This window comes from Gorilla gorilla, chromosome 1 (genome assembly GCF_029281585.2).
Source record: "Gorilla gorilla gorilla isolate KB3781 chromosome 1, NHGRI_mGorGor1-v2.1_pri, whole genome shotgun sequence".
Taxonomy (NCBI): Eukaryota; Metazoa; Chordata; class Mammalia; order Primates; family Hominidae; genus Gorilla; species Gorilla gorilla.
Genome location: NC_073224.2, coordinates 230384495 through 230403112, shown reverse-complemented (window position 1 = coordinate 230403112; position 18618 = coordinate 230384495). Strand labels below are relative to the sequence as shown.

General features: G+C 42.8%; 1 protein-coding gene across 15 annotated transcripts in view; it reads left to right on the top strand.

Annotated features, from left to right (window-relative positions):
* Positions 1-18618, top strand: part of KIF1B (kinesin family member 1B) — a 173699-nt gene that overhangs the window by 1517 nt on the left and 153564 nt on the right. Inside the window, exon 1 of one of the 15 annotated variants that reach the window (XM_063702941.1) lies at positions 15559-15578. The exons of the other annotated variants lie outside the window; for them this stretch is intronic. The gene's annotated coding sequence lies outside the window, so the exon portion shown is untranslated. Of the gene's footprint in view, positions 1-15558; positions 15579-18618 lie in introns of those variants that run through there. 15 annotated transcript variants of the gene reach the window in all.

Genomic DNA, 18618 nt, shown 5'->3' with positions numbered 1-18618 from the left:
TAGTGGGCGAGGCTAGTGGCGGCATTTCTGAGGACGGAGGCTGTCATCTTTGTGGAATCTCGAGGTAGCTGAAATTAGATTGTCAACAGATCCCTTGCTCATATCTCTTACTGCTCTGAGCAGCTGTTCTGCCACCATTTAACATTCCGCTTTGTGTCATGATGTGCCTGTCTGAGCCTGATGAAAGTGTGCTGATGAGATTTGAATAACTCTTAAGAGGTGATATCATGGTGGATATTTTATTTAAAGGCTGGCATTTTGTCTCCTTAGTTTAGTCATAACAAATCTAGTTCTTGTGTTCCTCTAAGAAGTGAGGTGGTGCTTTCTGATTAAGTTGATATGGTTGCTGGATTATAGAGCAAGTGTTGTTAATGTACTGTTTGAAGGTGGAATATGAGAATTGCACATAGGTTGGTATTGTAAAGCAGGTCTGGAGATGATCAATAACTGGGTTCAGCATGAGTCTGTAGGTCTGTTCTTTTCTATATCCTAGATGTGGACAGGACCTGGAGAGATGGCATGCCTGCTTTCTTCTTTGTGGCCTTTGCTTTCATTCAAGTTCAATTTGTTCATAAATACATTCTCATAACTTCTCAGGTTGAACTATGTAAAAAATTTTGGGATGGGTGCGGTGGCTCATGCCTTGGAATCTCAACACTTTGGGAGGCTGAGACAGGAGGATCCCTTGAGCTCAGGAGTTCGAGACCACCCTGAGCAACAGAGTGGGACTCTGTCTCTACAAAAATAAATAAATAAATAAATACCTGGGCATGGTGGCTCATGCCTGTATTCCCAGCTATTTGGGAGACTGAGGTGGGAGGATTGCTTGAGGCTAGCCTGGGCAACAGCAAGACCCTGGCTAAAAAAAAATGTGTATATATATATGTGTGTGTGTGTGTGTGTGTGTGTGTGTATACACATTTAAAAAATTTGGATAGGTTTTGCTAAGCAAAGTCTTAACACTATTTTTTTGTTATTTTTGTCATCAAGCTTTAGTTTTAAAACTTGTTGAATCAAATGTAACTTCAACAGAAACTAGTGTTTTTTGCATTACACTAATATGAGAGAAATACAGAATGTCTGTTTTGAAATTCCATGCCCTAAGTTAGAAGTATTTCTAATTTTTTAATTTTTAGAGTTACTTTATTAGTATAAAGATCTGAACATTTTTGATTAAAAATAATTTCAGCATTTGGTAAAATCAGACCTGATTGTGAATCTGATACAGAGGCTAGATTTTATGAGTATGTGTAGCTCTGCTCTGATGAGTGTTTTTCCAAAATTTATCCAATTAAGTATAGCTTTTAAGGCTTAGAACAGACTGTTTTTCCTTTTCAAGACCAGATATGAATGCACTTTTCCTTTTCTCTCTCTCTCTTCTTTCCCATTTTGATTTCGTGCAGGGAATAAGTGTCCAAGAAAGTCTGCCAATGGAGTCTTTCTTAAAGCCAAAGCTTTTTAGCCCATTTTCCCACTGTGGTCTTGTCCTGGGTACAAAGTAAAGGACAATGGGCCCCCTGCCTTCCTGTTTGTAATCCCCTTCCCAGGCTGCTAATCATAGTAGATCTTTTCCAGGAGGAAGCATATCCTTTTGGTCTTGTAAACTAACATGATATCATTTCATAATGCTCTGAAGTTATTTTATGTCTATTTCATGTATTTCTCTTTGAAAGATGGCCTCGTTGGAACAGATACTGGTGAATATCTGGATTCTATGAAAGAGTGTGAATAAATATGCATACTTCTTGAACTTTTTTTGTGCAGCTTATCAGGATAGAAGAGAAATTAAACAGATGTGACTGTGGTAGGAAAAACCTGCAAAAGGTGCCTTGGGCCGGATGCAGTGGCTCACATCTGTAATCCCACTGTTTTGGGAGGCTGAGGCGGGAGGATTGCTTCACATCAAGAGTTTGAGACAAGCTTGGACAACATAGCAGGACCCCCATCTCTACCAAAAAAAAAAAAAAACTGTATATGGGTGGTGTGTGTTTGTAGTCCTAGTGCCTCGGAGGCTGAGTGGGGAGGATGGCTTGAGTTCGAGATTACAGTGAGCTAAGACAGCTCCATTGCACTCCACTCTGGGCTCAGACTTTGCCTGCTAAAAATAAAAAGATGCCTTGGACTTCTCGGAGTTGAACTGTTTGGTTAACAGGCCATTGATTCATTGATGCTCTTTTACTATAGGCATTACCCATTAACTGAGGGTGCATGTAGAGATTTAGTTCTTTACCTTCCAGGAACTCACACTTTACCAGTTCTTTCTTTCTTTCTTTTCTTTTTTTTAAGACAGAGTCTCGCCCTGTCGCCCAGGCTGGAGTGCATTGGTGTGATCTCAGCTCACTGCAACCTCCGCCTCCCGGGTTCAAATGATTCTCCTGCCTCAGCCTCCCAAGTAGCTGGGATTACAGGCACCTGCCACCATGCCCAGCTAATTTTTGTATTTTTAGTAGAGACGGGGTTTCACCATGTTGGCCAGGCAGGTCTCGAACTCCTGACCTTCTGATCCGCCTGCCTTGGCCTCCCAAAGTGCTGGGATTACAGGCATGAGCCACCGTGCCCTGCCTTTTTTTTTTTTTTTTTTTTTTTTTGGGATGGAGTCTTACTCTGTCACTCAGGCTGGAGTGCAGTGGTGTGATCTTGGCTCACTGCAACCTCCACCTCCTGGGTTCAAGTGATTCTCCTGCCTCAGCCTCCCGAGCAGCTGGGACTACAGGTGCACACCACCACGCCCAGCTAGTTTTTGTATTTTTAGTAGAGACGGGGTTTCACCATATTGGCCAGGCTGATCTTGAACTCCTGACCTTGTGATCCACCCGCCTCAGCCTCCCAAAGTGTTGGGATTACAGGCATGAGCTACTGCACCTGGGCTACCATTTCTATATAGAAATGGTGAGATAAAGTTAACTCCAACTCCTTTTCATTTTAGTACAATTTAGTATCCTGATATGGTTTCCGTGATTTCCAGTCAGAGCATTTTCAAAATTCTTTGTAATGTTGTATGTACATAATACTGTACTTAGTATCTAATACTCAATTGGTACTTTTACATTTGTCTTGTGGTTTTTTGTATATGTGTTTGAAGTCACAAGCTTGTAAATGTTTGATGGATTTAAAAATTTATATATTATTTATATATATATATATATATATATATATATATATTTTTTTTTTTTTTGAGAGGGAGTTTCACTCTTGTTGCCCAGGCTGGAGTGCAACGGTGCGATCTCGGCTCACCACAACCTCCGCCTCCCAGGTTCAAGCGATTCTCCTGCCTCAGCCTCCCTAGTAGCTGGGATTACAGGCCTGTGCCACCACGCCCAGCTAATTTTGTATTTTTAGTAGAGTAGGGGTTTCTCCATGTTGGTCAGGCTGGTCTTGAATCACCCGACCTCAGGTGATCCACCCACCTTGGCCTCCCAAAGTGCTGGGATTACAGGCATGAGCCACCATGCCCGGCCTATTTTTTGTATTTAATATCACATTGTTTATACCAAAGCATATCATTCAACCATACTATCCTCTACCATTGGCCGTTTTTTCCCCCTTGAGACAGGGTCTTACTCTATTGCCCAGGCTGGAGTGCAGTGGCGCAGTCATGGCTCACTGCAGCCTTGACCTCCTGGGCTCAAGTGATCCTCCTGTCTCAGTCTCCTGAGTAGCTGGGACTACAGGCATGCGCTACCATGCCCAGCTAATTTTTAAATTTTTGTAGGGATGGGGGTCTCACTATATTGCCTATTGCCCAGCCTGGTCTTGAACTCCTGAGCTCAAGTGATCCACCTCAGCCTTCCAAAGTGGGAGGATTAAAGGCATGAGCCCCTGTGCCCAGCCCCATTGCTCTTTTGGATTACTATATTGTTGGCTTAGTTCTCTCTTTCATCCAGATTTTTGACATCATCTTGGCAGATGTCAATGACTATGTAAATAAACAATAACAGAAACAACAATAGTGATAAAATAGCTTACTCATATTGAGCACTTTCTGTGTGCCAGGCTTTTTTCTAAGCACTTTACGTTTATTAACTAATTTAATCCTAATAGCAGCCATATGAAATAAATAGTTATTCCCATTTTACAGATGAAACTAAAACAGGCCAAGTGACTTCCCCAAGATCATAAGTACTAGTAAGTAACCACTATGTTGAGTTTCCTTTGTAACTACCGTTAACTGTGAAATTTCTTGAATTGAGCTCAAGCAAACATTGGCTTCATTCTGTTCCAGTTGTTTAGTGTTATGGCCACATTTTTAACTTGTCATCATGTTAAGGTCTCAAATTCACCTTCAAGTCTTAAACTGTGATAATTGATAGCTTTCACTTTCATAATCACTTTATGCGTGTTCTCCCACTCTAAGTCTCCTAAACCGTCAGCCTCTTCCAGATTTTACTTCTTTTCCTTCCTTTTCTATACTACGACCTCTGGGTTGCATTGCTTGCAGTTTTTATTCTTTCTTATTATTCTTCAGGACTTACTATGCAGAAGCCAGCCTCACGTCATCCCTACCATCCATACCCTCCATTCTTACTCCGTGTCATGGAGAAACCTGCATAGTGCTGGGGATTAGTGCCACAGTTAATGTGTAGTCCGAGGTCTCCCTTAAATCTGTCTTTGGTCCCTGTCAGAGCAGTTCTGCTTAGTTCCCTCCCCATTTCTCCACAGTTGCTATTATAAAATCTGGACCCCTTGACTCAAACCTGTCACTGCCCCATGCTTGGCAGAATACCTTGCCTGCCACCTCATAGGAAAAAAGGGCATGAACTCCCTGAGCTTTCCCTTCCTCTACTTACAAACTTCTCTGCCCTCTTTCTTCTGTTCTTTCCCCCAGTGTGAGAAAGAGGTTGCTCTCTCTTGGCCTCTGTTAGGGATAGCACTGTTCTAATCTGTAGGAACTCGCAGTATTGGTTACTCTTCTTTTCCCTGCAGTACTTCCCCACTTTCTTTTTTTTTTTTTGAGACAGAGTCTTGTTCTGTCACCGAGACTGGAGTGCAGTGGCCTGATCTTGGCTCACTACAACCTCTGCCTCCCGGATTCAAGTGATTCTCCTGCCTCAGCCTCCCAAGTAGCTGGGATTACAAACATGTGCCACCACGCCCAGCTAATTTTTGTATTTTTAGTAGAGATGGGGTTTCACCGTGTTGGCCAGGCTGGTCTCAAACTCCTGACCTCAGGTGATCTGCCCGCCTCTGCCTTCCAAAATGTTGGGATTACGGGCGTGACCCATTGTGCCCAGCCTTTTCTACTGTTCTTGAACACACCAGGCACAGTCCTACCATAGGGCCCTTGCTCTTACTTTTACTCTTTTTCTTTCTTTCTTTTTTTTTTTTTTTGAGACAGTCTTGCTGTGTCTCCCAGGCTGGGGTGCAGAGGCACAATCTCCTGGGTTCAAGCAATTCTCCTGCCTCGGCCTCCTGAGCAGCTGGGATTATAGGCACCCACCACCAAGCCCAGCTAATTTTGTATTTTTAGTAGAGATGGTGTTTCACCGTGTTGGCCAGGCTGGTCTTGAACTTCTGGCCTCAGGTGATCCACCTGCCTCAGCCTCCCAGAGTGCTGAGGTTACAGGCGTGAGCCACCACACCCAGCTGCTCTTACTCTTTCTTCTGCCTGGAATACTTTTCCCCTGAAATCTGCTTGGCTAACTCCTTTACCTCTTTCAAGTCTTTGCTTAAATCTCAGCACATCAGCAGGCCCACCCTGACCTCATTTATGCACCTGCACAGCAATCCTTCCCACCACCACAATCTTGAACCCCCTGATTTTGCTGTACTCCCCCATGATGCTGATTACATTCTCGATTCTTTATACCTGATTTATTAATTTTAATGTCCTCCCTCTCCCTACTAGAATGTAAATTCCTCCATGACAAGGAGGTTTATCTTTTTTGTTCACGGATTATTTTTCCCAGGAACTGCCTGTTGCATTGTAGGCACCCAGTAAATAGCTATTGAATAAAGTATAGAAATGTGCAAGTCTTTCCTATTACAAATAAAGGGCTGGGGGGAGGAAAATCCCTCCTTCGTTTCTGTTTCTTCCAATAAAATCCTTCATTCCTATTTGCTCTCTCCTGCTCATCATAGCCAGGCTCTGACAGTGTCATGGATACTGGCATTTCCCACTTCTGTGCCAACCCACTACAGGCTGGCTTCAGTGTCCCCTCCTGCCCCCCACTTCATGGATACTGCCCTTGCTCTGGTTTCCAGCCTTTATTGCTGAAACCAGGAGGCACACTTCACACTTTTGCAGTACTAAGTATGTTACTCATTTTGTTTTTTTCTTCCGTGAACTTTTGGCTACTTCTGTTTGTGGGCTGGTTTCAGTCTTCTGAAACTGCTGTTTATCTGGCCACTCACATGGCTATTAAATTCATTCAACATAAATCTTTGTGCAACTTTTTTTTTTTTTTGAGACAGAGTCTCGCTCTGTCATCCAGGTTAGAGTGCAGTGGTGTGACCTTGGCTCACTGCAACCTTCATCTCCCGGGTTCAAGTGATTCTCCTGCCTCAGCCTCCCGAGTAGCTGGGATTACAGTCATGTGCCACCACACCCAGCTAATTTTTGTATTTTTAGTAGAGACAGCGTTTCATCATGTTGGCCAGGCTGGTCTTGAAATCCTGACCTCAAGTGATCCATCCGCCTTGGCCTCCCAAAGTGTTGGGATTATACGCGTGAGCCACGATGCCCAGCCGATCTTTATGTAACTTTTAAAAGCTTGCTGTGTCGTTTGGTTTTATTTGTTTTTAGGAACTAGAACTTTGACTACACAACATATTTACAGTGTTAAATAGCAGAATAGGCTATTACAGGAAGTTTTTATTGATTTATAATTTATACCAGTTACTACTTCTAGAAAGGATTTGAGCAGCTTACCACAAATATATACAGTGAGGCTATTAAAATATAAATAAGTAAAAATTTATGTAACAAGAAAAAGTAAATGTATAGGTTGCCTCGGCTAATGTGGTTATTGTAATTTAATTTGGAAACATGGAATTTAATGCAAAAAAGGAAAGATAAATTGTACAATTTTCATTCTGGTAAAAGAAAGCCTAATAGTTTGTCGAGAGAAACCTTTTTTCCTAGTATTAAATTCTAAAGATGTTCTAAGAGAAAATTGTTATAAACATCCTGATACAAAGATACGTACGGCCAGGCGCGGTGGCTCATGCCTGTAATCCCAGCACTTTGGGAGGCCGAGGCTGGTGCATCACTGAGGTCGGGAGTTTGAGACCAGCCTAACCAACATGGAGAAACCCCGTCTCTACTAAAAATACAAATTTAGCTGGGCATGGTGGTGCATACCTGTAATCCCAGCTACTCGGGAGACTGAGGCAAGAGAATCACTTGAACCTGGGAGGCAGAGGTTGCAGTGAGCCGAGATCATGCCATTGCACTCCAGCTTGGGCAACAAGAGCAAAACTCCATCTTAAAAGTAAAAAATAGGCCAGGCCTTATGGCTCACGCCTGTAATCCCAGCACTTTGGGAGGCCGAGGCAGGCGGATCACCTGAGGTCGGGCGTTTGAGACTAGCCTGACCAACATGGAGAACCCCATCTCTACTAAAAATACAAAAAAATCAGCTGAGTGTGGTGGTGCATGCCTGTAATCCCAGCTACTCGGGAGGCTGAGGCAGGAGAATCACTTGAACTCAGGAGGCACAGGTTGTTGTAAGCCGAGATCGTGCCATTGCACTCCAGCCTGGGCAACAAGAGTGAAACTCATCTCAAAAAAATAAAAAATAAAGACTTACTAGGGCTGAGGACAGTGGCTCACACCTGTAATCCCAGCACTTTGGGAGGCCTAGGTGAGAGGATTGCTTGCGCCCAATAGTTTGATATCAGCCTGGGCAGTGAAGCAGGATCTCATCTCTATTAAAGATAAATTTAGTGGATGGGCGCGGTGGAGATTGTGGTGAGCCGAGATCGCGAGCCATTGCACTCCAGCCTGGGCAACAAAAGCGAAACTCCGTCTCAAAAAAAAAAAAAATTAGGTAGGTGTGGTGGCATGTGCCTGTAGTCCCAATAACTCCAGAGGCTGAGGGAGGAGGATTGCTTGAGCCTGGGAGATTGAGGCTGCAGTGAACTGTGATTGTTCCACTGTACTCCAGCCTGGGCAACAGAGTGAGACCCTGTTTCAATAAATAGATAGATAGATAGATAGATAGATAGATAGATAGATAGATAGATACTAAATGTTTTCAACAGCTTCTTTAAGTAAAAGGAAGAAATGTTCTTCAAATACCTTTACAAAATAAAATAAAAAATAAACAGGGCAGTGATGCATGCCTATAGTACCCAGCTACTCCTGAGGCTGAGGTACAGCCAAGGAGTTTTGAGGCTGCCATGAGCTTCAATCACACCACTGCACTCCAACCTGGGCAGTGAAAAAGTGAGACCCCTTTTCTTTGTTTCTTTTCTTTTTTGAGACAGAGTTTTGCTCTTGTCGCCCAGGCTGTAGCGCAGTGGTATCATCTTGGCTCACTGCAACCTCCGCCTCCCAGGTTCAAGCTATTCTCCTGCCTCAGCTTCCTGAGTAGCTGGGACTACAGGCACCTGCCGCCAAGCCCAGCTGATTTTTGTGCTTTTAGTAGAGACGGAATTTCACCATGCTGGCCAGGCTGGTCTTGAACTCCTGACCTCAAGTGATCCACCCACCTTGGCCTCCCAAAGTGCTGGGATTACAGGCATGTGCCACTGCGCCTGGCCAGATAGTAGTTAAAACATTTGGGGAGCATGACTGAGCCTGTTTAGCCATATTGGAGATTAAAAATCTGATATGTCAGGAGACTACTCGTGTATAGTCTGATTCTTGGATTGGGTTAGAATACAGAAAGAAGCTTTTTTTTTTTTTTTTTTTTTTGACATGGAGTCTCGCTCTGTCACTGAGGCTGGAGTGTAATGGTGCGATCTTGGCTCACTGCAACCTCCACCTCCGAGGTTCAAGCAATTCTCCTGCCTCAGCCTTCTGAGTAGCTGGGATTACAGGCATGTGCCACCACACCCAGCTAATTTTTGTATTTTTAGCAGAGATGGCATTTCACCATGTTGGCCAGGCTGGTCTCGAACTCCTGACCTCAAATGATCTGTCCGCCTCGGCCTCCCAAAGGGCTGGGATTACCGGCATGAGCTATCGCGCCCGGCCTCCTTTTCTAATATATGATTCATTTTGAACTTCCACAGCATGGCCCATGGTTAACTTTTATTCATAGAGTCAAAAATCAAGAATAAATAGTGACTACATACAGACACACACACACACACACACCAATTCTTAAATTTTGGGGGGCCATTTTATCAGTATATCCATTGTCAGCAGTACAGTGTTAGGTCCGAAAACCTGCTTGGTCTTCATGGAAAGTATTGGACTGAGAGATGCAAAATGTGATATAAGGAGGACTTTTTCATAGCATCTCAAAAGGGGATCTCTAGCTATAAAAATTTATTTTTGGGTACATATTCATTCTTTAAATTACAATTCACACTTTAAAATGTAATTCAGAGGAAAATGTTATATTTTAAATAGTTACTTGTTTCAAATTTGTTTTTGTATAACAAACTGTGCTAATATTGAATTAATTAATTAACTTAGACAGTGTCTTGCTCTGTCGCCCAGGTTGGAGTGCAGTGGTGCAATCTTGGCTCACTGCAACCTGTGCCTCCCAGGTTCAAGCGATTCTCATGCCTCAGCCTCCTAAGTAGCTGGGACTACAGGCATGTGCCACCATGCCTGGCTAATTCTAGTATGGAATTTAAAAGACTGCATTTCTGTTTAATTCTAACAAATGTACTGAATAAAGTATTAGTATATGAGAGGTAAGGGAACTACTGACTGCAACATAGGGGCAGAATGAAATAAATGGAAAAGTGAGGAATCAGTCGAGTAATTTTATGGAGCAAAGGAAAAAAAAGGTATGCCCTTTTACTCAGAAAAGCAGACGGATATTAAGAAATGAGTTAATGCATCCTGCTCCATGGTCTCATTTGACCTTGTCCTTGAAAGATGTGAACTTGTAATAGGTTGAGAAGGGAGATTGGGCTCCTAGGAATCCATGTGTATAGTGTAGGAAGGTGGTGGCTAGTGGAGAAGAAGGCTTAGAGTTGGGCAAGGAAAGCTGAGACAGAGGAAGTAGGTTGGATTGTGGAGGCGCTTGAACTTTTAGGTTATGCTCTGAGGCTGTGGCAACCAACTGAAGGTTTTTAAGGAGAGGCAATGGCATGAACTGATCATTTTTTTAGGAATATAATCCTGGCTGTTTTCTATAGAAAAGGAACGCTACAAACACAAACCAACCAAAAAACTAGTATTATTTCATTCTTGTTTATCACTTTACTGAAAGATCAATTTGAGTCTTCTCCTTAGATTCCTTATAATCCGAAGTGCCTTTGAGGGCAAGTGGGAATTCTACAAGATCAAAATTAAGCAATTGGGCAAAAATTGAGAAAAATTCAAATGAATTAGACCTAAATGTTTTATTGTCTCTTTAATGTTAGTTAATGCTTCTGGAATTTTTGCTCCATTCCACTTTCCTAACGCTTCTAATTGTATATCGCAAGGAAAAGTGGTCAGAAGAACAGTTTAGAACTCAGGCTGTGTAAGTGATTTAGAGTATGTATGGTTACCTTTTCTACCTTTCTGCTCTGGCTTTCAAAACTTGGAAGATGTATTTTTTTGCTAATTATTAAGAAATGTTGTTTTCCTATAACTTCTTAAAAATAACTCTGTAGGCTGGGTGTGGTGGCTCACGCCTGTAATCCCAGCACTTTGGGAGGCTGAGGCAGGCGGGTCACGAGGTCAGGAGTTCAAGACCAGCCTGGCCAACATAGTGAAACTCTGTCTCTACTAAAAATACAAAAATTAGCAAGGTGTGGTGGCACGCACCTGTAGTCCCAGCTACTCGGGAGGCTGAGGCAGGAGAATCCCTTGAACCTGGGAGGCAGAGGTTGCAGTAAACCGAGATGGCTATTGCACTCCATCTAGCCTGGGTGACAGAGCAAGACTCTGTCTCAAAAACAAAACAAAACAACAAAACAAAAAGCACCTCTGTAAAATTATTGTTTCTTGCTGGATTTTAAACTTGATTTCAGACTTACATAAGTAATTCTTTAAAGGAGCAGGGAGTTTTGAAACTAAGTCTTTGATGGATGTCTATTATAATGGATACTGTTTATAGTAGTAGAGAAGTGACAGAATAACTTTCTGTAGTCCACTTAACTGTAGCTTTGAATGACTGGATAACATTTTCACTAAATTTTGAAGATGGTTGCAAGGTGGTTTTTTTTTTTGTTTTTTTTTGTTTTTTTTTTTAGACGGAGTCTTGCTCTGTCAACAGGCTGGAGTGCAGTGGTGTGATCTTGGCTCACTGCAACCTCTGCCTCCCGGGTTTAAGCAATTATCCTGCCTCAGCTTCCCGAGTAGCTAGGACTACAGGCACGTGCCACCACACCAGCTAATTTTTGTATTTCTAGTAGAAACGGGGTTTCACCACGTTGGCCTGGATGGTCTTGATGTCTTGACCTCATGATCCGCCCGCCTCGGCCTCCCAAAGTGCTGGGATTACAGGTGTGAGCCACTGTGCCCGGCCTGAAGTTTTTACCATGAGACAGTAAAATCAGAAAAAATATTTAGGTTTAGGTTGTTTTGGGAAAGTAATTAAATATAAACTTCTAAAAAGGATAGATGTTATTAGCACACAATAATGCCCGGCTAATTTTTGTGTTTTTTTGTAGAAATAGGGTTTCACATGTTGCCTAGGCTGGTCTTGAACTCCTGAGCTCAAGCCATCTGCCTGCCTTGGCCTCTGAAAGTGCCAGAATTACAGCAGGTGTGAGTCAGAGTGTACAGCCCTGACTGTGGTATTTGTTTGTTTGTTTGAGATGGAGTCTCGCTCTGTTGCCCAGGCTGGAGTGCAGTAGTGCGATATCCCAGCTCACTGCAACCTCCGCCTCCCGGGTCCCGGGTTTAAGCGGTTCTCCTGCCTCAGCCTCCCGAGTAGCTGGGTTTACAGGTGCGTGTCACCACGCCTGGCTAATTTTTTGTATTTTTAGTAGAGATGGGGTTTCACCATGTTAGCCAGGATGGTCTCGATTTCCTGACCTTGTGATCCGCCCGCCTCAGCCTCCCAAAGTGTTGGGATTACAAGCGTGAGCTGCCGCGCCCAGCCTGTTTTGTGTGTGTGTGTTTTTGAGATGTTGTTGGCTCTGTTGTCCAAACTGGAGTGCAGTGATGGAATCATGGCTAATTGCAGCCTCCAACTCCTGGGCTCAAGTGATCTATCCACCTCAGCCTCTCAAGTAGCTGGGATTACCGATGCATGCCACCACACCCAGCTAATTTAAACAAAAATGTTTTTTGGTAGAGAGTGTCTCAATATGTTGCCCAGGCTGGTCTTGAACTTCTGGCCTCAAGCAATTCTTTCACTTCAGCCTCCCAAAGTGTTGGGATTATAGGCGTGAGGCACCATGCCTGGCCCCAATTTATGTTTTTTATTTAATGCTGTTTAAATGTTAGTTTGTTGACATCCAGTTAAATAGGAATTCAACCAAAAAAATTAACTATTGTATTCAAGACCCATCCTGTGTTGTAGGGCAGCTGTCCTCATTCTTTTCAGCCCCAGGGACTGGTTTTGTGGAAGACAGTTTTTCCACAGACAGGGTTGGGGTGATGGTCTCAGGATGAAACTGTTCCACCTCAGATCATCAGGCATTAGATTCTCATAAGGAGCGTGCAACCTAGATCCCTTGCATGCACAGTTCACAGTAAGGTTTGCACTTCTATGAAACTCTGATGCCACCGCTGATCTCACAGGAGGAGGAGCTCAGGCAATAATGCTCACTTGCCCACCGCTCACCTCCTGCTGTGTGGCCTGGTTTTTAACAGGCCACAGACCTGTACCACTCTGTGGCCTAGGGGTTGAGGACCCCTCTTGTAGAGGATTAGAAACTTGACTAAGGCTGGGTGTGGTGGGACATGCCTGTAGTCCCAGCTACTTGAGGCTGAGGCTGCAGTGAGCTGAGATGGTTCCACTGCACTCCAGTCTGGGTGGACAGAGTGAGGCCTTGTCTTAAACAAACAAACAAAAAATTAGCCGGGCATGGTGGTGCACCCCTGTAGCTCCAGCTGCTCGGGAAGCTGAGGCAAGAGAGTCACTTGAGCCTGGGAGGTTGAGTCTGCAGTGAGCCATGATTCCCTTGACAGAGCAAGACCTTGTCTGAAAAAAACAACAAAACAATAAAAAAAGTAATTTATTCTGCCTTGGGTAAGGTCAATGATTTGAAAAGTGTTAAATAGAGGAGCAATTGTATTTGGTTTTGGGGTGGAGAGAATCCATCAAGACTTTAGACAGGAGCAAGTGAGAAGGTCCTGGAAGAATAAATTGGAATTTAAAAAGAACAAGATGAAGGACACAGTGGGGAAAGGGAAAGTTGGAGCAAAAACACAGGGGCAGAAAAACTTGGGATGCATTCTGGAAGTCCTCTGGTGGGTGGTTGTAAAAGAATGTGGCTGGAAGGCAGTGTTCATGTGGGCTTGTAAAAATAGGTGGTTTATGTTGCAGAACACTTTGAATGCCATTGTGGGGAGTTCAGTCATTGCTTCGTAGACAGGAGGGGAACTTGGAGGATTTTGAAGTGGACAGTGATAGAAATAGATCTGTACTTCAGGAAGGTGAATCTTGGTGATATTATGTGGTACAGATAGGGCAGATGAAAAGGGATAATTCACCTAATTGGATAACTGTGGTAAAGATAATAAAAAATATTTTAAAAAAAGAAAATGGGGATATTGTGTAGTATGGATAGGGTAGGAGGAAGAGAGAGAAAGCTGGTTAAGAAGGCCTTGGGTGAGAAGTATTGAAAGCCTAAAAGGTAATGGTGGTGGTGGAAATGGAGAGATTTTATAGATATAAGCTGATTAGATGGATAGACAAAGCAGGCTTTTAGCCTGTGTGAGAACAGCAGAATGGTGAGAACATTAAAAAGAAATAGAAAGGAGGCCAAAGAGCTGGTATTATTTTGGGGATTGAGGTTTCGGCTTTAGTTGTGTGAGACTGAATGAAATGCTGGAAGGATAGCTAGGTAGAGGAGTCAAGTAGTCTATAGAAAAATGTATGTGTGTATGTATGGGGACATTAGGTATTAGAGATGTTAATGTTTTGGTTCATAGTTACAAATACATAGTACTTTATATCTAAAGCCCACCAAGGAGGTTTCAGCCTTTCTTGTCTTGTTTGTAACATTCAACACTTTGGTAGGTCCTAGGTAGAACACAAAAGAAAAAAGTTTTGTTTTGTTTTTTAAAATTTAAATATCAACAGTATTCAACAACTATCAACATTTTGGCAATCTTGTTCTGTCATCCCCTAACAAATTCCTTAATATCATCTAATACCCAGCCTATCTTCAGACTACCCTGATTATCTAAAAAATGTATTTTTAGGTCGAGTGTGGTGGTTCACACCTGTAATCCCAGCACTTGAAGGCCGAGGCTGGAAGATTACATGAGTCCAGGAGTTCGAGACCAGCCTGGGCAACATAGCGAAACCCCGTCCCTACTAAAAATACAAAAAGCTAGCCAGGCATGGTGGTGTGTGCCTGTAATCCCAGCTACTTGGGAAGCTGAGGTGGGAGAATCACCTGAGCCCAGGAGGTCAAGGCTGCAGTGAGCTGAGATCATGCCACTGCACTCCCCAGCCTGGGCAACCAGAGGGAGACCCTGTCTCAAAAACAAACAAACAAACAAACAAACAAAAAATACATTGTATTTGGTTGATAAATAACGCAAGTCTCTTTTTTTTTTTTTTTTGTTTGAGATGAAGTCTCGCTCTCTTACCAGGCTGGAGTGCAGTGGTGCGATCTCGGCTCACTGCAACCTCTGCCTCCCGGGTTCAAACAATTCTCCTGCCTCAGCCTCCCAAGTAGCTGGGATTACAGGTGCACGTCACCATGCCCAGCTAATTTTTGTGCTTTAGTAGAGACGGGGTTTCACCATGTTGACCAGGATGGTCTCGATTTCTTGACCTCGTGATCTACCCATCTCAGCCTCCCAAAGTGCCAGGATGACAGGCGTGAGCCACCGTGCCTGGCCCACAGGCCCAGGGTTATAAAACCCTGTCTCCCCAATTATGCTATTTGTTTGAAGAAACTGGTTGATTTATTCTGTAGATTGTTTCATATACTGAATTTGCCTGTTTACATCTTTGATGTGTCATCTAAGTTGCTTCTTTCCTCCCTATATGTCTTCTAAACTGGTAGTCAGATCTAAAGCTTGATTTTATTCAGGGTTTGGTTTTTAAAAAAGTTTTCATTTTAAGGGGAGTGGGGCAAGAATACTTAATAAGCTGTGTATTTCCTTTGTTCGAGACCAGCCTGGCCAACATGTTGAAACCCCATCTCTACTAAAACCACAAAAATTAACCTGGTGGTGTGTTGGGCACCTGTAATCCCAGCTACTTGGTAGGCTGAGGCAGGAGAATCGCTTGAACCCATGAGGTTGAGGCTGCAGTGAGCCAAGATCGTGCCACTGCACTTCAGCCTGGGTGACAAGAGCGAAACTTCATCTCAAAAAAAAAAAGAGTTGGGAAAAGGTAACATTCTATAATTCTTTCATTTCTTCTGCATTTATTAGCTAGAATTTTTTTGTAAAGAACTTACCCTCAGCCGGGTGCTGTGGCTCACACCTGTAATCCTAGCACTTTGGGAGGCTGAGGCAGGTGGATCATCTGAGGTCAGGAGTTTGAGACCAGCCTGGCCCACATGGTGAAACCCTGTCTCTACTAAAAATACAAAAATTACCCGGGCCTGATGGTGGGCTTCTGTAATCCCAGCTACTCGGGAGGCTGAGGCAGGATAATTGCTTGAATCCCGAAGAAGGAGGTTGCAGTGAGCCAAGATCATGCCACTGCACTCCAGCCTGACCTGGGTGACAGAGTGAGACTCCATCTCAAAAAAAAAGAAAAGAGAAAAAAAAAGAACTTACTTTCATTGACTATTTGGTTATCCTGGAATATTTTATACAGGCTATACAGACTAGATGTATGCTTAATTCTGTTTTATTTGCTGTTTTCAGGATAATGCATTTTTTTCCCTCTGTAACCATTGATCTATTAATGAAGTTTTTTAAAAAAAAGTATTGTAAGCTTATGAATTTATATATTTGATTTTTAAAAATCAATTTGCAGTATTTTTTACATGTTAGGAACAAGAGAATGTTCTTGCTATTGGAAGTGACGTTGAAAGTCATGCTTTAGAGGGGTTGATCTTGCAACAGGGTTAAGCAGTGGTTTAAAGCAGTGCTTTTTAGCTGGGTATTTGTAACATAATCTTTGAAAATTAACCCAAATCAACAAATCCATATCTGGGGCCTATCTAGACTGGGAGAGTCTAGACTCCTTTGTTTTTCAAAAGACCCCCGTGTCATTCTGTTTCATACAACTCTGTTTAGGGACTATTGGATCAAAGACTAAAAGCCCAAAGAACAGTCCAGCTATTACAAGTATCCTAGGTATGTGGTAGTAAGGACATGGATTGAGGTAATATCAGTGGGAATGAGAGGAAGGGAGGGATAGAATAAAGCAACTTTATATCTTAGAAGTTTCCATATGGTATTTTGTGAATAATGTTGGTAATAATACAAGGTTTCAAAGAGTAGTGGCAAAGATGACTCCAACATTTATGGTATCGGGGCCTGGGAGAATACTGTTGATAGGGAAGATTGGCAGAGATTGCTAGTTTAGGGGAGAAGATAATGGTTTTTTGGACATGAGGAGAGTTAAGATGATGGCTGTATTTCAGAGGGAACTCGGGGAGGTTGCAATGTGTTTTATGTCTTGCTTTTTCTGAATGTGTCATTCATTCTCTTGGCATAGTACTCAACTAGTGAATATAAGTCATGCTCCATTGATTGGGAAGGTTAATAAATGCTAAGTTTTCATTTTGATACATGTGATCATAAAAATATTTGATATTTAAATAAAGAACCATCAGTTTAATGTAAAATAAAATGGCAAACAGACTAGAAAAAACATTGTAGCAAATAGAAAAAGATTAATATAAAAATATGTAGACATTTAAAATAACAAAAAAATCAGTAAACTAGGCAAAGGACTTAAACAGATAATTCTCACAACTGGGAAATGTATGTCATTCATTTCATCAACATTTACTGAGCTCTTATGTCAGGTACTCTTGTAAGTGCTAGCAAACGAGACAGGAGATCTCTGAGCATTCTGGTGGTAGAGTGAGAGACAGACAGTGTGAGAGATGGACAATAGACTTGCTCCAGAAAACAAGAATTTCAAATAGCGATGATGCTATTAAGAAAATTAGGGGCCAGACGGCCGGGTGCGGTGGCTCATGCCTGTAATCCCAGCACTTTGGGAGGCTGAGGCGGGTGGATCACGAGGTCAGGAGATCGAGACCATCCTGGCTAACATGGTGAAACCCCATCTCTACTAAAAAAAAAATACAAAAAATTAGCCAGGTGTGGTGGCAGGCGCCTGTAGCCCCAGCTACTCAGGAGGCTGAGGCAGGAGAATGGTGTGAACCTGGGAGGCGGAGTTTGCAGTGAGCCGAGATCGCGCCACTGCACTCCATCCAGCCTGGGTGATGGAGTGAGACTCCGTCTCAAAAAAAAGAAAAAAAAAAGAAAAGAAAATTAGGGGCCAGACGTGGTGGCTCACACCTATAATCCCAGCGCTTTGGGAGGCTGAGTCAGGAGTTTGAGAACAGACTGGGCAACATAACAAGACTTTGTCTCTACAAATAAAATAAAATATTAGTTGGGTGTGTTGGTGTGTGCCTGTAGTCGCAGCTATTTCGGAGGCTGAGGTGGGAGGATCACTTGAGCCCAGGAGTTCAAGGTTACAGTGAGCTATGATTGTGCCACTGTACAGTAGCCTGGACGGGTAGGGCATTGAGGTAGAGAGTGACTTTAGTTTTTATGTTATTTATTTATCCTGTTCTTGGGAGCACATCGGTTATGGTGTTGTGTAGTTGGAGGTTAGCATTCCTAATTTTCTGGAAAAAATATTGGTCAGATTTAAGTTCTGTTGTGGTTCCTGATAATTGGATTCGTAATTACTTTTCTTTTTTAGATTTTTCCTTTGTTTGGTTATTCTTGAAAAAGATTTTATATTGGATAGAGTGTAGAGTTTTTCCTAACTAGAAAAATTGGTTGTTTTTTTTTCTTTCTTTTTTTTTTTGAGACGGAGTCTCACTCTGTGACCCAGGCTGGAGTGCAGTGGTGCGATCTCAGCTCACTGCAACCTCCATCTCCTGGGTTCAAGTGATTCTCCTGCCTCAGCCTCCTGAATAGCTGGGATTACAGGTGCGTGCCACCACGCCTGGTTAATTTTTGTATTTTTAATAGAGACGGGGTTTCACCATGTTGGCTAGGCTGGTCTTGATCTCCTGACCTCAAGTGATCCACCCATCTCGGCCTCCCAAAGTGCTGGGATTACAGGAGTGAGCCACCGCACGCGACCGGTTGTTTCTTACAGAAGTTACTTACTTGGATTCTTTTCACACAGTAGTGTTGGCTTTGTTCTGTTGGGAGGGAAACTATTCCTCTAAAAAATGTTCACATTTTTCCTATTACTTCATTCAGTAGTGAAATGTAATGATTTG